The following is a 25,095-nucleotide window of genomic DNA, read 5'->3' on the forward strand; positions in this document are numbered from 1 at the left end:
GAGAAGAAGGTTGAAGTGGATGAGGTATTACTGATTATGCGATCTATTTTATTTAGAGATGTGGGTTCTTCCTCTTCTCACCATGGAGTTGATGCTTCTATTTTTTTCCAGCGAGAAATGAGGAGTGGTTTTATGGTTGGTTGAGTGGTTTTGTGGTTGGTTTGGTGGTTGGTTATGGTTTTGAATTGGTGGTTGTCTGGATTCTATATGTTTTGGCTTATTTTGTGTTGTATTGTTGTTGTTAGTATTTTTGTCAAGACTTTCTTATAGACATATGTGCTTCTTGTTAAATGGTAATTTGTTGCATTCTGCCTACAAAAAAATTATTATAAGCCAAATGGGAAGATTGTTGGACATTTGGTTTGTTGGCTTTATAATTTTATCTAAGTTAGTGGTTCTGCAAATGTCTCAAATAAAGTCTTAACATTAAATTGTGACATCAAAATATTTTCCTATAGAATATTTTCCTTATTTAGAAATATTTGTCTATGATATTTAGTTTGATGTGTTTCTTTTTTGAAGTGAGGCTTTTTATGCCAAATAAGGACTTATTTCCTTGATTGGATTTGATTATTTAAAGTAAGTTTTTCAATCCTTTTAACGTTGTCGTATTTGTTTAATTGAGCTAGATGTTTTCCATTTTTCGACCAAACTATTCTACATTGTGTTCTAATTCGTTTGCTTACTATTTCTCTATGCATGTTGTTCATCTATTAAGTGCAACACTTCGAAGAGTTTCACAGTCTTAGGAGGAGCCTAAGCCATCGCTTCCAAATAAGGGATTCTCAGTCTTAGGGCGAGCCTAAGATTTAGCTTCAGAGAAGGAGTTCTCTATCTTATGAGGACCTAAGATTATACCACAATTAAATATAGAATTGAGGGTGTTGAATGAGAATTTTTGGACCAATCGCAAATTGGCACGTTATTTACTAAATTGATGACGAATTCTAAATAACTAAATTTGAGACTAATTAGAAGTTGGCATGTGTCCCCAATTGAATTTGAAGACATAAATTGGTGATTCAGATGATGACACATGTTTCCTTCATGACCATGGATCGAATAAAATTAATTTGGTCCAATTTGGTATTATTATTATTATTTGGGCTAAATTCCAATTGAGCCTAAAAATAGGCTTAATTTAACCCAAATAACAAATAAGGCCCAAATCCAATTAATTAGACCCAAAGGCAAGGTTCATAGACCAATCAAGCCCAAGCCCACGAAGCCCATCTGAGAACTCTATAAATAGAGGAGTTTGACTACACTTGAAAGTTGAAGTCCTCTGGAGATAAAACATTCTTCCAAGACTCCAACTTCAAAAACATCGTAACGCCCTGCTTCTATACATCAAGTATACATATTCAACCAAGAGAGAATCAGAGGATTAAGTACTAAAGATTGAACTACATCCACATCAAATCTACATCAACACAAGTTCAACTCCACGAAGTACATTTCTCCAGAAGCATCGTGCGAACACTAATCCTCTAAGAAGATCATCAAACCCAAAGGTCGATCAACCAAGAAAATCATCAAGCCTAAAGGCCGATCATCCAAGATGATCAATAAGCCCAAAGGCCGATAATCCCAGAAAATCATCAAGCCTAAAGGTTGATCATCCAAGAAGATTAACAAGCCCAAAGATCGATCATCCAAGAAGGTCAACAAGTCCAATCATCCAAAAAGGTCAAAAAGTTCAAAGGTCGATCATCCAAGAAGATTAACCAACTTAAAGATTAAAATTTATTTTGAAAGCATCAAAGAATTATGTATTAGAGATTGCACTAGCTATATTGAAATTAATTGTAACATCCCAAATTTTTGTTCCTATTGTATTTTTGGTAATTTCTAGTATTAAAGGGCATTTTTGAAACTTTGGAAATTTAATTGGATTACTGAGTTGTAATTACTAATAAAGGGGTGTTTCAATTTAATTGTTTAATCAGAGAAAATTGTGAAATTTGGACTTTTGTCTTTTGAATTTAATTTTGGAATTATTGTTGAAAATTGAAGTCATTTTGGAGAAAAGTGGCTGAGTTTTGAATTGGAAGTTGTTGGAGAAAAAAAGAAAAAAGAAAAAGAATAAGTGTTGACGGGAAGAAATAAAATAACATAAAATAAAATACAATAGAATAAAATAAAATAAATAAATAATATTATTTTATTTTATTTATTTATTTTTAATTTATTTTCTTTTCTCTTTTCCCTTTCTTCTTCTTCCCTCACGCGACCCCCTCCCTCTTGTTTTTGCTTCGTTTCACGCCGCCAACACGCACGCAGCTGCTGCCACCATCCGACGAGTTGAGGCGCCATCGAGTTGTCCATATCTGAAGCCGTTCATTGCGTTTCTTCCCCCGGACGCCGCCCAGCCCTCGTCTGCCAGCCGCGACCATCTGCTCTAGAACAGCTGCACGTCAGATCTGAAGGCCCCAGCCGCGAGTGTTCGTCGCCCATGCTGTTCGCGAGTCTCTAGCCACTCGATCTGTCAGCGTCGCCTCGGCTTGCGCCGCTTTACCTGTTCCGTGTGCTCTGTCCGGCATCGAGTCCTAGCCGTAAGTCTTCAACCGCCCTACGCCGCGCGTTGGGTCGTCTGCTAGTCGCCACTGCCAAACTAGCGCCAACCTTCAGCCCGATGCCCAGTGGCCCAGCCCCCTTCATCGCACTAGCGCTGTTCGAGCCAGCCTTCCGTCACTGGCGCCATCATTTGGGTTTCGTTGGACTTTGAATAATTTAGGTAAGAGCTGAGTTTTGGATTTTTTCTTTGAGGGGTTTGATTATTCCATTTGGTTTTGGGTTAAAATTGTTAATCTCTCATTATGTTTGGACTATAGAATCAAGGATTGAAGATTTTGAGACATTGCTTTGAAGTTTAAGACCAATTTCAGTGGAAAATTTGTTAAGGTTAGTAAATCTTTGTGAGTTTTGAAAATTAACTTTGGACCAAGCCATGATTTCAAGAAAGTTAAAACTAGAGACCTTGAGTAAATTGGTTAATTGGAAATGACTCAAGAGATTAATTTAAATATTGGATTTATTATAGGCGTCGCTTCAAGGCTCTGTTTGGCAAGGAGGGCATAAGCTTGCTTGAACAAATTTGGATTTACTTTAAGCTAAGTAATCTTACTACTGGAATTGCCCTAGTGTCATGCAATGATAATTATGATGTATTGAGGATTATTAGTTAGCATGATATTTATGTATGCCTTCATTGACTGAGGTTCGAAAGGACTGGAGTCAGGTATTGATAAATATGATTTACTGAGTATATATTGATGGTTTGATGTTTATGTATACCTTGCTGACATGAGGGTTTAAAAGACTAGTTATGCATAGAGATGTTTGAATACTAGTATGATTTGAGTATATTATTATTATTGGAGATCCTGCAGAATCTGAGGATGATGAGATGTATACGTATGTTATAGAGCTATGATGAAGAAATTTATGTGTGTTATAGAACCATAATGATGAGATGTATATGTATGTTATAGAATCATGATGACGAGATGTATATGTAGGTTATGAGACTAGGATGACGAAAGGTATATGTATGTTGTAGAATCATGATGATGAGATGTATATGTATGTTATGGGACTAGGATGACAAGATGTATAGGTAGGTTGTAGAACCATGATGATGAGGTGTATATATAAGTTATAGAACCATGTTATGATACTTGTGATGTTAGGATAGCGATAGTGTCCTCACTGATTAGTTAGATACCCACTAGAGGTTGTGTGTCCTTCGGGATTCACTAGAGATGGTGGTTTCCTTCGGGATCTATCAGAGGTTGTGTTTTCTTCGAGATTCACTAGAGGTGGTGCTTTCCTTCAGGATTCACCAGAGGTTGTATTTCCTTCGGGATTCACCAGAGATTGTGTTTCCTTCGGGATTCACCAGAGATGGTGTCTCCTTTGGGGTTCACCAGAGGTTGTGGGTCCTACGGGCCTTACTAGAGGTAATGGGTATACTTAACTACAGTAGAATGAAATTCAATTATTCATGTATGTATGTGTCCCATGAGGACTAAAGAAGTTTATATGTTTCGCCAGAGGTAAGCATCTAAAGGACATAGATTCCTAACCTGACCTGGTTACTTATTATACTCATCCTTTCTCATGTTGTTGTTTCAAGTAAAGGTAGAGATGCACCGGCGATTCACAAGCGAAATCCGTGATCAAGCCACTGGGACCAGTTCTATGCTTTCGCTCATGATATTTAGATTTCTTTTCATGTTCTTCATCTTTCAGTTTTGATGTTTGAAACTTACTATTAAGATTTATTTTCATACCTATTTATTATCATTTATGATTTATGGGTACCCTATCGTCTATTTTTAATATTTGAATTTAATAAAGGTCTTTTGAATTTGTCTTATTTATTTAGCATTTATTTCACTATAAAAGGGTATCGTTTTAAGTTCCATGCATGCATATGTTTAGTAACAACCTAACTTGGGTCCTAAGGGGTCGGGTCATTACATTAATACAAATACAAAAGTTCAAATTCCACGAAACAAGTTTCTTTGAAAACACTGTGTGAACAAATTGACACACCCAATAGGACCTCACTACCTCTCATCTCTATCTCGTCATCTAAATCAACAAATCAAAAAATGACAACAAAGGAAGCCACATCCAAAGTTACCATTGCAAGCGACGCTTACACGGGATCTATCACCCGTAGTCATTCAAAAGATATCATGGAGGAACAAGAACAAGGTTCTGTCTTCACAACGAAAATATGGGAACAATTGACGAAATCTACTAAAGGCAAGATCTTTATCAAAGAAAATCTCTTGTTCGACAATTATGCTCCTACTTCTAATCAATTAGAGAAAGAATCACACTTTGATGTAGTGTCTGACATGATAGAGCTGACAAACACCAAGCAGCAGAAAGAAGAGCTAGTTCGATTACATCATCTGGTGTAGAGCTCTGAGTCTGGATTGCAAAGATAAAGTCAACGAATTATCTGTAGTGGAAATGTGCCCTGAGGGCATGCATTGGGAGCTTCTCCATATCCTACAAGGAAGAAAACATCGTACATTTGAGAAGTTGATGGCACACGTTCATGACGTGAAGTTGAGCATCGCCAATAGGGGAACCAAAGATTCCCTAGTCTTTGAAAGGAGAAAAGACAAGAATGAAACCAAAGGCATTGAAAAGATTGCTCGATACATATAAAATCATTAAACAAACACATTAAACATAGTAACGACCTAGAATTAAGAAGAAGAAAATAACAAATTTTTGGAGCTATCAACACCTTCGTTTGAAAATTCTGCAAAAAGATTCAATATCCAAATTTTGGTTAGCTACGTTTCTAGAATCCCTAGCAACGGCACCAAAAATTTGTTGCGTTTCAACTGTGTTTGTGGTTTTGAAGTTAAATGATGATGAAAATGAATGATTATGACAAAGATTTTTAATCTATCTCTTGGTATAAAGATGATGTTATACATCAAACTAATGATAGATTTATGTCCATACATATCTTGCTAGTTGCATACAAGTTCCCTTAAGCTAGATACAAGTATAAATCTAACTTAAGTGTCCTGGTAAGTTCTGTTGGGGATGATGCTCTAAGGTCTCGTGTCCTGTAGTTTGTAAATAGTTTAATGCTTGTGATGTATAATATATGATATTTATTTCGCTTCTTGACTTTGCATATTGGATGTTTTATTTGCTTTACCACAAACCAATAAACTAAAATCCCTGGTTGTCATTATGTAACTTAAGCATGCATGTGGTGACATACAAATGGATCATGTCTTAAATGATAACCAAAATGGTCTGTAGTATATGGATATAGGAGGAAAATCTTACCTTGGTAATGCTACGGATGCGGCCTGCTTTGTGGAATGGTTATAAGTGATGTGACTTGCCATAGATGGTCTGATCCTGATCATTCATGTGGGGACATGTGAGTGGGGGCATCTTATACAAAGAGTTTGTATAAGACCTGACCACGAAGTGTTAACGTCTTGTTATATAACGCAGTTCATGACAGAGACTTCACTTTACTAGGATGACCATAAGTAACATGATCTCAATCCTGAGTGAGTTGGGAACTTCTGCCATTGAGGGTGGTTCTTTGATTGGCATGAGTGCGAGTGGCCAGGCTACTAATAACGGGCAGAAATTCACATTATCATAGTGCTAAGTTCTTAAACAATGCTGACTTGCGTTGATAAAATATGTTAAATTGCGTCCAAAAAGCATCAAATTCATAATATTGCAGTCGCATGCGTTCATTGCATAGAAACAATTGATTTTTTTGGTTTTATGCAGAATATGCGTTGACGCAAGGCGCAAATTGCGATCATAGGAAATCATTGGTCGAGCGCAGCATTATCGCAAGACTTTGCGGTGATTGTGTTTGTAAACATTTGCTTAAGAAGGATTGTCGCAACTTGGTCAGCACAATTTGGTGGGCGCTTCTGAGTGAAAGGCATAATTAATCGCGATGGGACAAAAAGTTAATGACGGTCAAATCCGAATTAAGTTGACAGCCACTAACGATAACAAGTACATTCAGATTTTCAGTGACAAATATTCGACGCATCAGTTAGGGAATTAAAGTTATCCCATCTGTGCAATCATAAGAGAGAAGCTGCCTTCACCCCGAAGCTCTATAAATACTAAAGGTATCCTTCAGAAAAGGGGTTGACCAGTTCACGAGTTCACCATCTCACGAGCTCTGTTTATAGTTTAGCCTTGTTCTTAGATTTTCTTTTATTTTAAGGCAAACGTGAGAGAAGAAGGTTGTGCCAACAGATCGTTCCGATAAGCTTGGGAGAGCGCCGAAAGCTTCAAGAACAGAGAGAGGGTCGACTCCTGCGGAAGCAGGAATATCTTTTGAACCAAATAGAGATTGACAGTGTAAAAGCCTCGGTCAGCAAGAAATTGCTACTAGGCTCTCTACCTTTATCTTCCATTGTTATTTTGTACTCAAACTCATTTATAAAAATGAAATTTCCTTCTCTATATTTGTTCACTCTCTGTTATTTACGCATGAGTAGCTAAATCTGTTGAATGTGTTGAGAAGCATTTAGCTTGTAACGATCGGATCCTTACATATTATGGTCCGACCGCTACGACATGCATACTTAGACTTTTCTATCATGAGATGAGTTTTGGCAAAAATCTCAAAAGAACATATCTAAGATTTTATTAATTAGGTAGAAAACTATATAAAAAAAAAGTTTATTTTACAAAACACCAGGATCCATAAAACATCAGCATAGTGATACAAAAATGTATATGCCTATAATAGTGAGTTTGATGGTTGGCCATTTGAGCGACGTCCAGTTCTGCTACCTATGCTGTGTCCTTACCTACAAAGTCTGTAAAAATAGGATGAGTATATAATATACCTAGTAAGTAGTTCTCACATAGTGTAGTGACCAAATGCACAATCACATGTAACATGTTCTGAAAACATATGATTGGAACCGAAAACATATAATAACATGTGGTGGTCGGTTATGCTTCTAACGTAAATTTCTCCACCCTGATAGGAAGATGAGAACTTAGGTGGAAACTAACCCATATGATGATTAGCGAGTCATGCAGTCAGTAGGGCCAGAGTTGCATCCAACATTAACCATTAACATAAACGTAAGATTGGACTAGAGGGGTGCAACCATACATACCCCGTTAGTCCCTAGCATAATCTTGACATAGAATTGGGTCTAGAGGGGTGCAACCATACATGCCCTGCTAGCCCTAGAAGCATAACCTTTATCTAATTAAAATTTAATCTTATTTCATCGTTGTGAACAAACATAATGCATGGGTTCCCTTGTCGATAAACGTATTTTAAACATGTAATGCACAATAACATAATTATGCAACATATTAAAGGTACACTACCATGAAATACTTAAAGAGAGGGTGAGATAAACTACTTACCTTGACTGCGATCTTAGTTATTCCTTATTATTCCTTATGGTTTAATTAATAGAGCTTTCCCTCTTAAACCAGAAGGAAATTTGGGCAGCACTTCCCTTGCGTTTCCTCCTTCAAACTAACAGAATTACTTCACCCTTTTCACACGATTTTTACTACTGAGTTTTGTTTGAGAATGAGTTTAACTTCCAGCCCAAAGCCTCCTATTTATAGCCATTTCTATCTCTTCTCTATGTGACAACTCATCCTACAAATGACTTCTTTAAAATTAGTTAGGATTAAGAATTTCTCTTAATGAGACACCTAATTTTGGCTAACGTTTGCCCTTACGTCTTCAACCTTTGTTTGAATTCAATTTTAGGGTTCTCCATGTATAATCTATAAGATTGTGGCTAAATTCAACGCATAATCTATGCTTCTGTCCAAATCTCGCTCTCTTTGTTCTTAGAATCTTGCTCTCTACAGCTTTCTCGCTGGTTTGGCTCTCGTGGTTCTCGCTCTCGCTCTCGCTGGTTTTACTCTCATGGTTCTCGCTCTCTTCCACTTTCTCGTTGAGACTCTCGCTCTCTCCAATTTTCTCTTCAATCTCGCTTTCTCCAATCTCACCAGTGTGGCTCTCTCCTTCATTCTTTCCATCTTTTCTCTCCAACTTTGCTCTCTCCTAGTTTTCTCTCCAATATTTCTCTCCAATCTCGCTTTCTTCAGGTTTCTCTCCACCAATCTTGCTAATTTTACCGCTTATGACACGTGGATTCCACTTCCTTTTTTTTTTTAACTCTTTCAATTTTTATCCGTATAATTAATTCACCTCCAATTCTTTCAATGGGCAGTGCCCAAACAAAAAGTTATCTACTGTCCTTTGTCTCCCGAATTAGCTAGCGTCCAACTTCTAATTAATCCTCCCTGATTCTGCCCCCTTATTAATTATTTTTGGATAATTAATAAATTTCTAATTTTTTTCCAATTTTAAATTTCCACCCGATTTTCCTATTAAATTTATATATTTTTCATTCTTAATTATATATTTTATTTGTTTTCTTGCTTTCTAAATTAGGATTAGGTATTACATTTACTACCCCTTTAAATAAAATTTCGTCCTACTTACCATTTGATATTTAATTTCCTGTAGTGTATGCCTACAAATTTGAGTTGTTACATTCTTCCCCCCTTAAGAACTTTCGTCCTCGAAAGTTTCTTGGTTCTTAAACAAGTAAGGGTATTTGGCTTTCATCTCTTCTTCTCGTTCCCATGTAGCTTCTTCTACTTGCTGACTTCTTCAGAGAACCTTCACTAAACTTATTTCTCGATTACGAAGTGACTTTTTCTCTCTTGCTAGGATGCAAACTAGAGTCTCTTCATATTCCAAGTTTTCTCTTATTTGTAGAGGTTCATGATTTACTACATGTGATGGGTCGTATTTTCGAAGCATCGATACATGAAAGACATTATGTATTGTAGAAAGAGTGGGTGGTAATGCTCATCGATAAGCTACTTGGCCAATACATTCTAATATTTCAAAGGGTCCAATAAAGCGGGGGCTAAGTTTGCCTTAATGCAGGTCTTGCAATTAACTGTGCTATTTGAGTTGTGAAGGTTCTTGGTATTAGTGAAATCTCAGTTCTTTCAAGGTCATCCATTATGCGTTTGGAGATGGTACTTAGGGCTGCTGTATGAGCTGACTTTCTGCTAAGAGCATCAGTAACAATGTTAGCTTTTTCTGGATGATAGAGGATCTCACATTCATAATCTTTTACTAATTCTAACCATCTTCGTTGCCTCATATTTAACTCTTTCTGGGTAAAGAAGTACTTAAGGCTTTTATGATCTGTATAAATTTGGATCTTTTTCCCATATAAGTAATGTCTCCATATCTTTAAGGCAAAGACTACGACAGCTAACTCCAAGTCATGAACGGGATAATTTTGTTCATAAGGTTTTAGTTGTCTTGAAGCATATGCTATTACCTTTCCGTGTTGCATCAATACACAACCAAGCCTCTTTTTCGATACATCACTGTACACAGTTAAACCCTATGATCCGTCAGGTATAGTGAGAAGAGGGGCTGTGGACAACCTTTCTTTTAGTTCCTGGAAGCTTTGCTCACATGCTTGGTTCCAAACAAAAGGATTATTCTTCTCGGTGAGGTTAGTTAAGGGTAATGCTATACTTGAGAAATTCTTCACAAATCGTCTATAATATCCTGCTAATCTAAGGAAGCTTCGTACTTTGCGGACTGTTGTTGGGCGAGGCCACTTGTTAACTATTTCAATCTTAGCAGGATCCACTGAGATTCCTTCTTGCTTTATAATATGCCCTAGATAAGCAACTTGCCGCATCCAAAACTCACATTCGGAGAATTTGGCATACAACTTTCCTTTCTTAATATGAAAAGGACGTCCCTAAAATGTTTTTCATGTTCTGCCTCAGACTTGGAATAGACCAAAATATCATCTATAAATACGATCACGAAGTTATCAAGATAGTCCTTAAAAATTCTATTCATTAAGTCCATGAAGGCTGTTAGGGCATTCGTTAATCCAAAGGGCATTACAACGAATTCATAATGCCCATATCTTGTTCGGAAAGTAGTCTTGGGTATATCAGACTCCTTGATTCGTAGTTGATGATATCCAGATCGTAAGTCTATTTTGGAGAATACTGAGGCTCCTTGTAATTGGTCAAATAGGTCATCAATGCATGGGAGTGGGTACTTATTCTTTATTGTCAACTTATTCAACTCCCGATAATCTATATATAAACGCATTGATCCATCTTTTTTCTTAACAAATAATATAGGTGCTCCCCATGGAGACACGCTAGGGCGTATAAATCTCTTATCTAACAATTCTTGTAATTGTATTTTGAGTTCTTTTAATTCCGCAGGTGCCATTCTATATGGTGCTTTAGATATTGGTTCAACTCCGGGAATTAGATCTATACAAAATTCTATTTCTCGACTAGGTGGTAAATCTGGTAACTCTTATGGGAATACATCTTCAAATTCTCTTATTACAGGAATGACCTTAATTTCATCCTTTTGGTTTCGTAAATCCACTACACTTGCTAAATATGCCCAAGCCCCATGGTTGAGCAAATGTTTAGTTTTTAAGGCTGAAATTATTCTTGGGGCTGAATGTGTATTAGAATTCTTAAACTTAAACTTGGTTACTATTGGAAAGGTGAATATGACCTCTTTATTATGGCAATCTATGTTTGCATAGTTTGCTGCTAACCAGTCCATACCTAGTATTATGTCAAAATCACTTATGTCTAGGATGATAAGGGTCACCCCTAGTTTATGTCCTGATACTGACAATTCACAGTTTTCCACTACTGAGTTGGCCAACATAGATACTCCGGCAGGAGTAGCTACGGATAGAATGTAGCCTAAGGGCTTTGATGTTAATTGAGCATGTTGTGCAAATGTTGTAGAGATGAATGAATGACTAGAGCCCGAATCAAATAAAGTGAAGGCATAATACTCGAGGATGGGTAATGTACCTGTAATAACTGCATCTTGATCCTTTGCCTCTTGACATGTAACAGCAAACACCCGTCCTTTCTGTTGTTGGGTAACCTTGTTACTAGTAGGCTAGGTGGTCTGGGCAGTTGATACTTGGTTGATGAGCTTTAGGCAAGCCTTTACATAGTGACCCGTCTGGCTGCAGTTGAAACACACCCCTAAGTTCCGTAAACATTACCCCTGATGGTGTTTTCCACAATTTCTGCACTTAGGATATGTGAATGTTTGTCTCTTCTATTGTGACTGTACGCCCTGAGTGCTTTGGGAAATTTTTGCTTGCCATTGTGAACGTTGGAAGCCTTGTTGGGTGAATTTTCTTTTTTGATTTGGCATGAATCCTCATTCAGAAGTTGAGGTTTTGACAGCAAGATCTACTTTCAAGAGTAAGGCCGACTCGAGGGCAAGAGCATACTCTTTATGTCGGAAGGCAGTAACAATGCCTCGAATGCCTTCTCTTAATCCCCAAATAAACCTTTCCACCTTCTTCTCAACCCGTTCATCTGCATACTCAGGCATCTATCACACAATCCTACTTTTCTCAAATCTGTCACATTTGTTTATTTTTCATCACTGCAAACAAATACCTCAACAACTATTGATTTATTTCGTTACCACAAAGATTTCCTAAAAATTAACATCGCAACCTGTTTTCACAAGTCCTTGAGTTTGACCCTGGACTTACCAGGAACTCAGTGGGGTTTACACTTGGATTCCACTAAGAAAACTTGAGTGCTCAACACATTTTTCACCATCGTATTTCATCCACATTTCCACATCATAAAATAACGCATCAAGTTTTTGGCATTGTTGTCGGGGACTTCAGCAAAATAGTGTGCTAACGGTAATTTTTCTGATTTCTTTGCAGACTCTCAATCTCTGGCGAATTACGACTCGGAGATTTAGAGGACATTCAGAAAAAGATTAAGAGACCGCCAATAACAATAAGAGAGAACACCAAGAATGGCGGAGTAACCGGAAGGAAGGGTCGCTAACGCGAACAATATTATGGCCAACCCCGTCCTTCTGGCGAATGATCGCAATAGACCCATCTAGGACTATACGTCGCCTAACCTCTATGATTTCTCTCCAAGAATCATGAGGTTGATGTTAGATAGATCGAGGTTTGAAATGCAACCGGTAATGTTGTAGATGATTCAGGCTGCTGGGTAGTAGGTAAACGTCGAAGGGGAAAGAGACATCACTTTAGGCTTTGTTGTAGTTTGGAGGAAGGCGTGGCGAAGACCCGCACGCCCACCTCCGGAGCTTCATAGAAATATACAAAACTTTTGTGTTCCCGAATATCTCCACCGAGGAAGTTCAGATCACTTTGTTCCCATTTTTCTTATGCAATCAAGCAAGAAAATGGGCATATTCTCTTGAACCGGGGGAGATAACTTCGTGGGAACAGATGGTGGTAAAGTTTATGAAGAAGTGTTTCCCACCAACTGAGAATGCTAGGAGAAGGAAATTAATAACAAACTTTGAACAGGAAGATGACGAATTGCTCAACAATGCCTGGGCGAGGTTCAAGCGGCTGGTAAGAGACTGTCCACATAATGGCTTACTAGACTGCCTGCAGATGGAGATCTTTTACCAAGGACTAAATCCCTCTTTGCAGACCGCTGCAAATGTGGCAGCTGCTGGTGGTCTGCTCGACAAAACATATGAGGAGGCAAAGGGTATACTTGATCGCATTTCCAAAAATCACGAGGATTAGAGGGAAAATAATCAAAGATTAAGAATTAAAGATAATGACGCAAATAACGGGGCCATCGCATCCCTGCAAAATCAAATGACTGTGATGATGAGTTTGATACAAGGCATCGCAATTAATAAAACGGGAGCGAAGAAAGGGCAGGTCAGTGCAATTACTCAAACGACCGTAAGTTGGGTCATTTACGGAGATGCTCACTCGATGGAAGAATGCCCAACAAACCCGCAGTCGGTATGCTTCATGAGAAATAATCCTATTCCAATACATATAACCCAGGCTGGCGAAACCACCCAAATTTTGCGTGGAAAAATCAACAACAAAGCTTTCAACCTGTGGCACAAAAAGGAGGGCCACCCAGCTTTTTTCCACAAACAAACAGTCCAGCGCATAGCCAAGCTAACAGCTCGCAAACACCGCAATCTTCGTCCTTCGAGAGCTTGTTGAAGTAATACATTGAGAAAAACGAATTAGTGCTTCAGAATCAAGTTACATCTATTAGAAATCTCGAAATTCAAATGGGACAAATTGCGTGCGAGCTAAAAAATAGACTGCAAGGAGCGTTGCCGAGCTCAACTGAGCTCCCTCACAATGCTGAGGGTACCGGAAAGGAACAATGCTTACCAGTCTTCTTGCTAAGCGACAACATGACTGCAGAAGTAGGGGAGAAGCCCATTGCGACCAACTTGAATGCGGAGACAACCAAAGACCTGTTGAACTATAGTTCGGAAAAGCCTGAGAAAATAGACCCTGAAGTTACATCCACCCTTAAGCCTCTAGATCTTGAGACAGAAGAAGTCCAACCACCAGCAACTCCGCAAAGATTGAAAGAGAAACAAAATGATGAAGTCAAGATCGCAATAGTGGTTGTAGTGCAAAATTCTATGATCCCACCAAAAATGTGCGACCCAGGAATCTTCACGATACCATGCTCCATTAGAGGGATCTACAGTGGCCAAGCACTATGTGATCATGGGGCAAGTATAAACATAATGCCTCTATCAATCTTCAAACAATTGAATGCCGGCACACTCACGCCCACAAAGGAAACTCTCCTACTCGCGAACAGATCTCGAAACACCCTGAAGGAGAGTTGAAAAATGTTGTAATCTCAATCAATAAATTCATCCTGCCGGCAGACTTCCTTATTTTGGATTATAAAGCGGACGAAGATGCACCCATCATATTAAGACGACCATTCCTTTTGACCGATCGCGCTCAAATTGATGTGCGCAAGGGGGAAATTATAATGAACATTCATGGGGAAAAGCTCCGGATTAAGGCAGTCAAGATCAAGGATGCAATCCTTTTGAATATCCTTTTCCTGCATCAAATACTTCATGAACTTTTATCATCTCATTATTTATTATCGCAATTACCTCTTTGTTACCAGCACCGTTCTTAGTCTACAAAAAAAAATTACAGTAAAAGAATGTTGTTTTGTTTAAAATTATTTGACCCTCTCACTGTTTTTGGTGCAACGATCGAGGCATAGGATTGTGGAGGTGCTACACGAAGAAGAAACTTATCTTACTCTGTCATCGCAATCCAAAGAAGATAGATCGCCGCAAAGAATGATACATCAATACATAATGTGGGCGACAGCGCAAATTTGGGGGTTGTATTCTTCCTTCACTTTATTTCAAATTTTGCACTATCACATCGCATTTTAGCTTTAAAAATTTTATCATCGCATCCTCTTTGATTACCGTAATCATTTGACATGGATAAATTTAGTAAGTTATCGCATACTGTCTCTTTGCCAATTATGATTTCAATGATGAAAAATATGCTTCTATTTATTTCATATATACTAGAGTCAACTTAACTTTAAGATAGTCACCTCATGAAATATTTCTAGAAGTTAGGGGTTTGCTAGCTTTCTTTCAAACTCTCTTTACGAAGTTTTCTAAGAACATCGCATGACTTATTTTAATCTTTTGACAATGAGGACATTGCCGCATTTTAAATTTGGGGGTGAGGTATTTATTTTCGACCTTGCTATTTAGAAAAAAAAAAAAGGAAGGAAAATTTTGAGAATAACAACTCCACTGTCAATGCAATGGGGAAACCCAAGTTGATAAGAGTTAAGTTGTGAAGGGCACTTATCCGTAGTTGGATGTCCACATGACACACGTGGGGGCAAGCCAAAACGAAAGTAAGTCACCAGGATCAACACATAAATAATTTACCACAACTCCGTTACCAAGTAGATATGAGTTTAGTCTGAGAAATAGCGCATTGCTCGTAGTTGGATGTCCGCATGACACACGTGGGGGCAAGCCAAAACGAAGGCGAGGCACTTGGATCAGCGCGAGGTTAGAAAAAAATAATAACATCAAGAAATATGCAAGGATAAAATCATTTAACACCCCGGTGGAATTTTTTTTTAAAAATGAATCATGCGATGTTCCGGAATTTGGTAAAGTCCTTTTATAAGTTTAGTTTGCAATCCCTAGGTCTTAAAAATATTTTAAGAGGAGACTTGAATAAGACTTAAGAAAATTTGGTATATAGGATTTAAATGAAGTATCCTTGAGAAATCTAGGAAAAGAACATTGCGGTTGACTTGCTAAAGGAAATCTTTAGCTTATGCTTGAGGACAAGCATTGTTTAAATTCGGGGGTGTGATAACGGGCAGAAAAGCACGTTATCATAGTGCTAAGTTCTTAAACAATGTTGGCTTGCGTTGATAAAATATGTTAAATTGCATCCAAAAAGCATCAAATTCATAATATTGCGGTCGCATGCGTTCATCACATAAAAACAGTTGATTTTTGTGTTTTTATGCAGAATATGCGTTGACGCAAGGCGAAAATTGCGATCATAGAAAATCATTGGTCGAGCGCAGCATTACCGCAAGACTTTGTGATGATTGTGTTCGTAAACATTTGCTCAAGAAGGATTGTCGCAACTTGGTGGGCACAACTTGGTGGGCGCATCTGGGTGAAAGGCATAATTAATCGATATGGGATAGAAAGCTGATGATGGTCGAATCCGAATTAAGCTAACAGCCGCTCACGATAACAAGTATATTCAGCTTTTTGGTGACAAATATTCGGCGCATCAGTCAGAGAATTAAAGTCATCCCATCTGTGCAATCATAAGAGAGAAATCACTTCACCCCGAAGCTCTATAAATACCAAAGGCATCCTTCAGAAAAAGGGTTGACCAATTCACGAGTTCACCATCTCACAAACTCTGTTCATAGTTTAGCCTTGTTCTTAGATTTTCTTTTATTTTAAGGTGAACGCTAGAGAAGAAGGTTGTGCCAATAGATCATTCCGATAAGCTTGGGAGAGCGTCGGAAGCTTCAAGAACAGAGAGAGGGCCGACTACCGCGGAAGCAGGAATATCTTTTGAACCAAATAGAGATTGATAGTGTAAAAGCCTCGGTCAGTAAGGAATTTCTACCAGGCTCTCTACCTTTATCTTCCACTGTTATTTTGTACTCAAACTCATTTATAAAAATGGAATTTCCTTCTCTATATCTGTTCACTCTCTGTTATTTACGCATGAGTAGCTAAATCTGTTGAATGGGTTGAGAAGCATTTAACTAGCACAACTGGGAATCTTCATTCTATGCGATTATCTTGTATTATGTATGCTTCATTCGTCTATTAGAGATACTCAGGAGGGTAGTCTAAAGACAGGATCTAAGCTTGGGAAAGTCAGGCTAGAATCTAGGCTCAGGAGAGTCAGATTAGAATGCATATCAAGAGATAGGAGCTTAGGAATAAGCATTGTTTGCTATTAATGAATCGCATGCATCCTAGAGATAGGATATGATTGTGTGCGGTCACCTTGCCTTTATGCATCTTGCATCATCGCATAGGACAAGAGTAGAGACTTAGGAATAAGCTCTATGGACACTTTTGTATTCAACACATGCGTCCTAGACTTAGAAACATCACATTTGCATTGGAAAATGACTTGTTGTGCATGGTTGTAGCATGATCGCATAGGCTGACGTATTCCCATGTAACGCTAGCTAAAGACCTTCTCAACCCGTTCATCTGCATACTCAGTGCATCTATCACACAATCCGACTTTTCTCAAATCCGCCACATTTGTTTATTTTTCATCACCGCAAACAACAACCTCAACAACTATTGATTTATTTGATTATCGCAAAGTTTTCTTAAAAATTACCATCGCAACCTGTTTTCACAAGTCCCTGAGTTTGACCTTCGACTTACCAGGAACTCAGTGGGATTTACATTTAGATTCCACTGAGAAAACTTGAGTGCTCAACGCATTTTTCACCATCGCATTTCATCCACATTTCCACATCATAAAATAACGCATCAGCTGCCGACTCAAACCTACCACTTTGGGGAGTCCCCTGATTTGGGAGTTGGGAACTTAGCTACACAAGATGGAATTCACTCCTTCCCCGAAGTAGAGATAAGTAGATAGATTTCTCCCTAAAGGACTGATCCTAGGGCTTGAACGATGTGGCGCCACACACCTTCTCATGACCCGAGAGGTGTTCACACATAGTAGAACTATGTTGTATTATTCATTAGAGGGATCAGTGGTACTTAAGGAGAAAGATGTAACTACAGCGGTAAAACGGTAAACTGGCCCAGATGTACTTACAAGCATCTGTGAAGGGTTATCGTACTGATGATTTGTTTATCCGATGGACAAAGAAAAATATCTGTGGTAAAAAGAGTTCAGCTGTCGGTCTTTAGTGGAATGCCTGGCAGTTAACGGATGGTGGATCTTGTGGCTAAAGAGTTTAGTCAACTATTCACGTACCATTGGAGCTTCGAGCCATAGGTCTATAAGGTCCCCTTGGTAGCTTGGATACAAGTTGAGAATCAGTTTTTGGGTCAGTTTGAAATGTTCAAATTGAAAAGAGGGAGTTTGATTATACATGATATAATTGAACTGGTTAATTATATATGATATGATTGACTAAATGTATGAGATACATTAATTTGGAGGAATTTGGATATAAATATGATTTATATCAAGGAGAGGAGAAAACATTATGGTTAATATATGATATCAAACTATAGGTTATGAATATAATGTGATCATATTTATTATTTTATTAATTGGACAGTTATGGAATAATTGCCAGGCGTTTTCTCCATAACCATGCGTTAGTGGAAAGTTCAATTCGGTTTTCGTAACTAAAGAATAAAATGAATTTTTTTTTCATTTTGCAGATACGCGGTTAATTTGTTAGCATCCTATCGCTTAGTGAATTAAGAGCCTATACGATAACAGCTAACATCTTACTAAACGATCGCTCACTCGCACGCGTGCTTCTCTAAACGATCGCCCATAGTTTACTAAACGATCACTTAGCGCCCGAACTTTTCTAAACGATCATATAGATGATCGCCTAGCTTTTCCTACACGATCGTGTACCTTGCCTAAACAATCAAGTACCTTGACTATACGATAGTCGTTGCCTTCTCCCACTTGCTTGATCGTTGTACACGATATCTTTTCCTCCTCACCTCTACCAAATCAGTACAGAGCCCACACTTTGGATTCTCATTTCGAGAATACTAAGGGCTCCAAGTGGTGGTGTCGTCCCCATTTCCTATTGTTCGTTCAAAGCCGTTCGTGGTAGATGACTAGGGTGTTATTGGACGATTGCCTGCTGTTCTAGCGAGAGCGCAAGAAGGCTGTTCATAGAGAGAGCGAGATTTCAACCGAAGAGAGTCTTCAACTGGTATGTTTTCTCAGTCTCTTGTTTGTTTATCTGTAAGCATGCCGATAAATTAGTAGTGCTAATGCATATCTGTATATGTGAATGTATATGTGAAAATTCTATGATAATGAATTGGAAAGATCCGCTTCCGCACATAGGGACGAACTTGTATAAGAGTTCTTTCAAGTCCAGGGTCGAACGCGGGGATTCTAAAGTACATTAACTCAAGTTTTTGTCTTTAGATCTATTGTAGGGTTGATATGCGTTGGTTATGTCCACTAAACTACTGGCATGCATACAAGAAGGAAATAGGGATTTAAAAAAAGGGAAAATGGTTCATGGATGATAGGATCAAGCGTAGATGATATGCGTTGATTTCCTAGTGGGAACAACAAGGTTATGACAATGAAATGGAAATTGTACAGATGTCTGCTAGAGTCTAAGTGTACATGTGATGCATTGGAAGTCTATTCTTTAATTTATGTTCAACATCTCTCCATGTAGATGCCACACTTATCATATCTCTAGTTTGCATGCGTTAGTTAAAATGAATAGGCAAATGCCATGAATAATTTTATCTCTAGAATTACTCACGCCCTAGCTTGATGCGTTCAACAAGTAACTACTCTCTTGAGAAACTAATTGTTTTTTCACTTCAATCAACCGATCAGGTGGATTCAAGCAACAAATTTTATGCATTTATCAAGCCAGAGGATTCACATACACAAACGACTTAGAAATTTAACAGATGGAAATGTGAAGCATGGTTGAGATTGAGATTGAATTAAAGAAATACGTCTTGATACATACAACCTTAGTTCAATGAAGTGGAATAGTGAATGAGAATGCAAAATAAAAGAAAGAAGTCAAACTGTTGGATTCAATCTCTTGTCCCCTTTGGCTTGTTTTTATGCTTGTTGTTGCCAACTAAGTGGAGGTTGAAGAAGATGTCTCTCTCGAGATTTTCTCCAGCAACACCTCGTTGCCAACGATGGAGAATGGCTATCATCCCTCCTATTTCTTGCTTGTAGTCAGAAAATGTGAAAAACTAGAAAATGGCTGACTCTCTAACTAACTCCTCATTGTAGGCAACATCTCTTTATATAGGCAATCAGAACAACCACTTGGTGATGTGATTGCATTAAATTCCACACTCTAAGACAGTTGCCTACTATTTTGCCTTGATTAGATATAGCTAGTCAGATGCCCATGCATGCAAGTTGGATTTGATGTGGATTGCACAAGCCAAATGAATCTTTCGTGCGCCGGGTAAGCTAGACGCATTCTCTTGTGTTAGGCTTGTCTACAACACTTAGTAAATTTTTCTGATTCCTTCATTAAAGTGCGTTAGTGATGCAATGTTTCACTTAAAAAGATACTTTTGCATGAGTTTATCACATATATACAATTTCATGCACTTTTCTTTATTATGAGTACGTTTACATAACTCATAATCCTAATTATTCAATGAGAGGAAAATAACTTGTATTTATACATGTTACCAAGAACAATATGTTGTCGTTTCTTCGTCTTTCTCCCTTCTTCTCTTCTTCAAAATCGCCTCATTCATTATTTGAATAAATTTCTCTTCATTTTTTTTTGCTTTTCTTAATCAGAACTGATGGTCGAGAGTCATCATTGTTCTTGACGAACTTTATTGGAAACTTTTGCAAAAACAAAAAAGGTTAATTAAATAAAGAAATAAAGAAATTAGAGAAAAGGTTATCATTTCTTTATTTAACCTTTTTTTCTTCATTTATCATTTTTTTTAATTTTTTACATTTATTTATTTAATTAACCTTTTTTCTTTTGCAGGAGCTTCCAATCAAGTTTGTAAAGAAGAACGACGATTCTTTGTTATACAACATGGCAATTCTTGGCGTTACCCACGATGCAAAATGGAAGGTCTAACTCAAAAAATTGGATGTAAACTTCTATTTTCTGAGAGGCTAGCTGGAATTCGTCCAATTTTATTCTATTCAACATGGTTATTTCTTTGTGTTCCAATTGAAAGCAATTTGCTGATTCAATGTCCACATTTTCGATACCACCCCTACCCAAATCAATTATCCAACTTGTCGGCCACCGATTCTAATTATGAAAAGCAAAAACAAAGATGAAGAGAAGTCTGTTCAAATAGTGAATGAGGCAATTTTGAAGAAGAGAAGAAAAGAAAAAGACGAAGAAATTGCAGCGTATTATTCCTTATTGAGAGTTGAAGAAGATGATGAGAAAAAATATCTTGAAGAAAAGCACATCAACATCGTTTTTTCCGAGCAATCTGAGGTTTTCCTCGCCAAAACTCACATGTCTGGTACTTTTAAAGCTCTCTTCTACAAAAGTTGTAAGCTCACTTGTCACATATTTCCTGACTACCCAACTGTTGAGTGCAAATACTGTCACAAGCGTGGTCATATCCTTGAAAATTGTCCCATCCGACCACCCCGACCTCCGGGAAATTTTTCAAAGTAAAGACACGTTAAATCTGGCTCTGCCTCTACTGAGCCTAAATCTTCTCCGTCTACCTTTCAAATGAGTGATTTACAAGATTTGCTTAAATAGGTGATTTCATCCAATTCCTCCGCTCTTACGGTTTCCTCGGGTAATCGGTGGCTCCTTGATTCCACTTGTTGTAACCATATGACTTATGATTGTTCTCTTGTGACTACACCCACTCCCGCCAAATCTCTTCCTCTTATTTATGTTGCTGACAGTAATTGTATGACCATATTCCATGTTGGCTCTATTGACACTCCCACACTACAACTTTTTAATACGTATTGTGTTCCAAACTTGACCTTTAATCTTACCTCCGTCGGACAGATATTGGCTTAACTATTTCTTTTTCTTCTACTGTGTGTTAAGTTTAGGATCTACAGGCAGGACAGACAGTTAGTGCGGGTTGCAAAGTGGGAAGATTCTTTGAGCTCACATCATTCCAGCTACCTTCTTGTTCTCTTTTTGTCCTGTCACTAACTCTATTATATATCAATGGTATCTTCATCTTGGTCATGCTTCTTCCGATAAACTCCGTCATTTGATTTCTATTAAAAAATTGCATAATGTTTCCAAGTTTATTCATTTTGATTGTGTGAATTGCAAACTTGCTAAATAGCATGCATTATTCTTTTCCTAGTCCAGTTTTATATGTGGTCAGCCTTTTGACTTAATTCACTCTGACATAGGGGTCTTGTCTCTACTCCCACTGTCACTAGATACCGCTATTTTGTTCTATTTATTGATGATTACTCTCAGTTTATTTGGATATATTTTCTTAAACATCGTTATGTCTTATCTCAAATATATATTGACTTTGCTAATATGATTCATAGTTAGTTCTCTCGTACAATAAAACTTTTCGTAGAGATAATGTCTTATAGTATAAAGATTCTGGTCTTCTTTTTTTTCTCACTCAGCAAAGTACTCTTATTCAGTGCTCTTGTCCTCATACCTCTCAATAGAATGGGTGAGGAAAATGTAAACATCACCACATTCTGGATTTTGTTCGAGCTCATCCTCTATCTGCCTCCTATCATACAAAATTTTAGGGAGAGGTTGTCCTTACTTCTGTGTACACAATCAATCGTCTTCCTTTGTCTGTTCTTCACAATGTTTCTCTATTTGAACAATTGTATGGTACTCTTCCCGATTACTCTAATCTCAAGGTTTTTTATTGTGCCTATCTTGTTCTTCTCTACCCCCATGAACATACAAAGTTAGAACCGCATGCATGTCTCTGTTGCTTTTTTTGGCCATGGAACCGAGCACAAAGGTTTTCATTGTTGGGATCCTCTTTCCAACAGATGGCACATCTCTGTCATGTCACTTTCTGGGAGCATACCATGTTCTCTAGTCCGACTTTTCATGCTTCTCTTTTAGGTCCTTTTAACTTTCTTCTTGATGGTTCAGTTGATCTTTTCCCTTCACCTGCATCTTTTGGGGATACCGAGCTTGAGCAATTTGTGCCCATCTTTATTGACTCGGATTCGTCATCTATCTCACCTGTGGAGTCTGAACCTACTCCTGACCCTGCTCTCCTATTCGATGCTCCACTCAGGTAAGGGCACCTCCCACTCATCTTCAAGATGTTCACTATTTTTCCACTATCAGTTCCTTGATTGAACCTACCACTTTTCATGAGGTGAATACTAACCTACTATGGAAGCAAGCTATGTGTGACGAACTTCAGGCCTTAAACAAGATGAACATATGGGATTATGTTGACTTGCCTCCTGGTAAGAAGCCCGTTGGTTGTAATTGGGTCTACAAGATTAAGACTTGCTCTAATGGTTTTATTAAACGTTATAAAGCATGGCTAGTGGCAAAAGGATACTCTCAAGAATCTGGGATCGACTATGAAGAAATATTTGCACCCATGGCCTGGATGAAATTCGTTCGATGTCTCTTAGTCGTTGTAACAACCAAACAGTGGCCTCTATTTCAGATGGATATCAAGAATGTTTTCCTTAATGGGCCTTTATCTGAGAAAGTCAATATACAACCATCCCCAGGTATCTCTCCACCATCTCAGAAGGTGTTTCTCCTTCGTCTAACGTTGTATAGGTTTAAACAGACCCCACAGGCCTAGTTTGCAACTTTCAGTTCCACAAATTTTCAACTTGAATTTACGTCTAGTTCTCATGACACGACACTTTTTACGTGTTAGATGGACTATGGTATTGTTCTCCTTCTTCTGTATGTTGATGATATGATTATTACTAGGTATGATCCTCACACTATTTCTGATTTGCAACACTACCTTGGCAAGCACTTTGAGATGAAGGATTTAGGGTCATTTAGTTACTTTCTTGGCCTTGAAGTATCAATGAGCTTTGTTGGCTACTCATTGTCTCAAACGAAGTATGCTACAGACTTATTGGTTCGCTCCAGGATCACTGACTCTATTACAGCCCTGACACCACTCGACCCTAATGTTCACCTGACTCTATTTGATGGTGTTCCTCTCGAAGATGCCACTCTCTACCATCAATTTGTTGGTAGCCTTATTTATTTAACAGTGACTCATTCTGACATTGCATATGTTGTTCACATTGTAAGTCAACATTTTTCATCCTGCTGCTCGAACCATTCATTTTACTGTCGTTCTCTGTATTCTTCACTATGTCAAGGGTTTTCTGGGACATGGTCTTTAGTTTTCATCCCAACCATCCTTAGTCTTATCCGGCTACTCTGATGCTGATTGGGCTGGTGATTCTACTAACCAGCATTCTACCCCATGTTACTATTTTTATCTTAGCGATTCTTTTATTTCTTGGCGAAGTAAGAAACAGAGTGTTGTCTCTCGTTCTAGTACGGAGTCTGAATATCACGCCCTAGCTGATGCTAAGTCAAAGTTATTGTGGCTCCGTTTGCTTCTTGCTGATATAGGAGTTCCTCACTCATCTGCTTCTATCCTTCATTGTGACAATCGTAGTGCTATCCAGATTGCCTATAAGATGTCTTTCATGAGCGTACCAAGCATATTGAGAATGACTGTCATTTTGTTCGACATCATCTTCAGAGTAAAACTCTTCTTTTACGAGCCATTTTCACTATTGAGCAACCAGCTGATATTTTCACCATTTCCTTCCACTACTTAACAAAGTCAAGTTGATTCCTACTTTACCACCTTGAGTTTGAGGGAGGATATTAACGTATGTATATTTAGTCTAGATGGTTACAGAGATTAAAGAGTGTTTAGGATTAGTTGAGTTTCTTTAGAGTCTATTCTTAGCTCCTTGAAGGTATATTTATACCTCATACTTTCCTGTACAATATAACAAATTGAAATACATTGTACAATCTGGAAACAAATTACTCATGGAGGCAGAGCAATTATAGGGTTGCCTTCATATTTGAATGCTACAAAATGACCGATATAAATAGAACAAAACTCTTCAAACTCTGCCCATCCTTTTTTATAACCAAACTTTTTGGTTACTTTTTTTAATCCTATTTTCCACTTTGTCCCATTCACGACTTTAAGGCATACCTCAGCTTGTAGAGCTTCTCCATGTATTCTCACAAATTTCATTGGAACCACACTATAATTATCGAGTACTTTCCATGTTCTCTTTCTTATTCAATTCTTTAGTTGTGGAGTTTTTTTTTTTTTAATCATTTATTCCTAATTTTTTAACGAAACCTTCGCTTATCACGATTCAGTCCTTATATTTTTAATTACAATCCAATTAAGAATGGGATTCCAATTTAAAGAGAGTTTGTTACAAATAATTGTATCAATTTACATACACTCAAATCAACAATTGT

General features: G+C 37.9%; 1 long non-coding RNA gene across 3 annotated transcripts; it reads left to right on the forward strand.

The window, feature by feature from the left end:
- The first annotated feature begins 2,189 nt into the window (after nt 1–2,189).
- LOC120088484 (uncharacterized) lies at nt 2,190–25,064 on the forward strand. Of its 3 annotated transcripts, XR_016523633.1 has the most exons (5): nt 2,190–2,737; nt 2,835–2,904; nt 3,044–6,653; nt 6,752–20,546; nt 20,641–25,064. It is a non-coding gene; the product is annotated as an uncharacterized LOC120088484 (long non-coding RNA). The 3 variants fall into 3 exon arrangements; XR_016523632.1 differs by having other exon boundaries at nt 3,044–20,546; XR_005484934.2 differs by having other exon boundaries at nt 3,044–20,094; nt 20,641–25,063.
- Nucleotides 25,065–25,095: the final 31 nt, after the last annotated feature.

This window comes from Benincasa hispida, chromosome 10, assembly GCF_027475165.1.
Source record: "Benincasa hispida cultivar pf3 chromosome 10, pf3_genome.v1.1, whole genome shotgun sequence".
Taxonomy (NCBI): domain Eukaryota; kingdom Viridiplantae; phylum Streptophyta; class Magnoliopsida; order Cucurbitales; family Cucurbitaceae; genus Benincasa; species Benincasa hispida.